Raw genomic sequence first — 2,024 nt, 5'->3', positions numbered from 1 at the left:
GCACCACTGGTTATCTTTCCCCATTCTCTCTTTGAGTCCTACATGCCCAGACTCACTTGTGCACAACCTTTGAGCTTGCATGCTGTGTGCTAAGTGTCTTCAGTCGGGTCTGACTCTTGGCAGCTTCTTAGTGACTGAACAACAACAACAGAAAGATTTGTACCATTGTGGACTAAATTCTTGGTAGAGTAATAATAACTTCATGAAAAAGTATCTGAATGACTGTATAAAATTAGAGTTTTTAAAAGTATTCAGGGACTTCCCTCATGGCCCAGTAGCTAAGACTCTGCATTCCCAATGCAGGGTACAGGGGGCCCAGGTTCCATCCCTGATCAAGGAACTAGATCCCACATGCCACAACCTAAGTTGAAGATCCCACATGCTGCAACTAAGACCCAACCAAGAACTGGTGCAGCCAAATAAATAAATAAATACATTTTTTTTTAAAGTATTCAGTTCAGGAAATTTCCTGGAAGTCCAGTGGTTAAGACTCAGCGCTTTCACTACTGAGGGCCTGGGTTCAGTCCCTGGTCAGGGAACTAAGATCCAGCAAGCTACACAGTGAGGCCACAAATAAATAAGTAATAATAATAATAAATTAGGAACATTCAATTCAAGCCCTATTTAACCAAATTCTCTGGACTTCAGGGCTTCCCTGATGGCTCAGATGGTAAAGCGTCTGCCTGCAATGCGGGAGACCCAGGTTCAATCCCTGGGTCAGGAAGATCCCCTGGGGAAGGAAATGGCAACCCACTCCAATACTCTTGCCTGGAAAATCCCACGAATGGAGGAACCTGGTAGGCTACAGTCCATGGGGTTGCAAAGAGTTGGACACAACTGAGCAACTTCCCTTCACTTGTCAACGAACTTCAGCCTCAATAAAATCTGAAAGACAATTATAAACAGTAAATAAAATGGAGGGAATAGGCCGTCAGCTATTTACCATATTATGCAAATCCTAGGGCACCGTTCCTTGCAGGTGGTCTTCCTATAATCCAAACTTCCTTCAGATCACAGTGGACAGATGCAGATGTCCTCTGATTTCCTGGGGCTGTTGGCATTCTGAAAGGAGACAAGACGTCTCCTGGGTGGAAACCACCCAGGAAGGTAGCAGCCACCGGGTCCTCTCAGCTCCTGTTCTCCAGGCAGGTGGGGGGTCGGGGAGGAGGGTGCCTTCATCCTGCAGGGAACAGGAGCCACACGGGGGAGGACCAGATGGAGCCAGCATTCCCAGGCAGGCTGCCAGCCCTGAGCGGAGCCTGCAAGCAGGCGGTAATGAATAAAGCCAGGAGACAGAACGTGAGACTTCCCCAGAGTGTCCACAGATGTGGTCTGTGGTCCAACCACGTGGAAAACAGTGGCAGTGCCTGGGATTCAGCCGTCAGCGCTGCCCCCTCCCTGGCAACGTTGTTTGTGAGGCCGCCCCTCAGGGACTGAACTGACTGTTCTTGTACAGGATACTCTGATGGACTGCTTAGTGTGGGGAAGACATCCCTCCCAACTCAGGTGAGCTCAGGTGAGCATAGAGCTGCCCCCCGCCCATGCCTCTCGAGGAGGGAAGAGGTGCTGACATGGGACTTGGTCACACCAGATGCTGCCCCCTGATCAACCTGTCCCTCTCAACCCGAACGTTCCCACTGAGTCAATGTTGGTGAAATGTTTTTAATATGCAATGCAATTCATTATCCTTCCTACCTCCATATTCAGTAGAGTAGAGTGATTAAAACAACAGATTTGGAAAGAGACCTGGGCTCAAATCCCAGCCAACCACTTACTGTTCTGACCTGTGACAATTCAGCCTCTCTAAGCTTCGAGTTCCGTATTTGAAATCACTTCAGTTCAGTCACTCAGTTGTGTCCAACTCTTTGCGACCCCATGGACTGCAGCACGCCAGTCCTCCCTGTCCATTACCAACTCCTGGAGTTCACCCAAACCCATGTCCACTGAGTCTATGATGCCATCCAACCATCTCATCCTCTGTTGTCCCCTTCTCCTCCTGCCTTCAATCTTTCCCAACATCAGGG

At 49.1% G+C, this 2,024-nt stretch overlaps 1 non-coding gene across 1 annotated transcript; it reads left to right on the top strand.

Moving 5' to 3' along the window:
• Positions 1-652: 652 nt before the first annotated feature.
• On the top strand, positions 653-725 carry TRNAC-GCA (transfer RNA cysteine (anticodon GCA)). Its single transcript has one exon. It is a non-coding gene; the product is annotated as a tRNA-Cys (tRNA).
• The last annotated feature ends 1,299 nt before the right edge of the window (positions 726-2,024 follow it).

This window comes from Bos indicus, chromosome 24 (assembly GCF_029378745.1).
Source record: "Bos indicus isolate NIAB-ARS_2022 breed Sahiwal x Tharparkar chromosome 24, NIAB-ARS_B.indTharparkar_mat_pri_1.0, whole genome shotgun sequence".
NCBI classification, from domain to species: domain Eukaryota; kingdom Metazoa; phylum Chordata; class Mammalia; order Artiodactyla; family Bovidae; genus Bos; species Bos indicus.
Note: the sequence above shows the minus strand (reverse complement) of the source record. Positions and strands in the feature narration are given on the sequence as shown.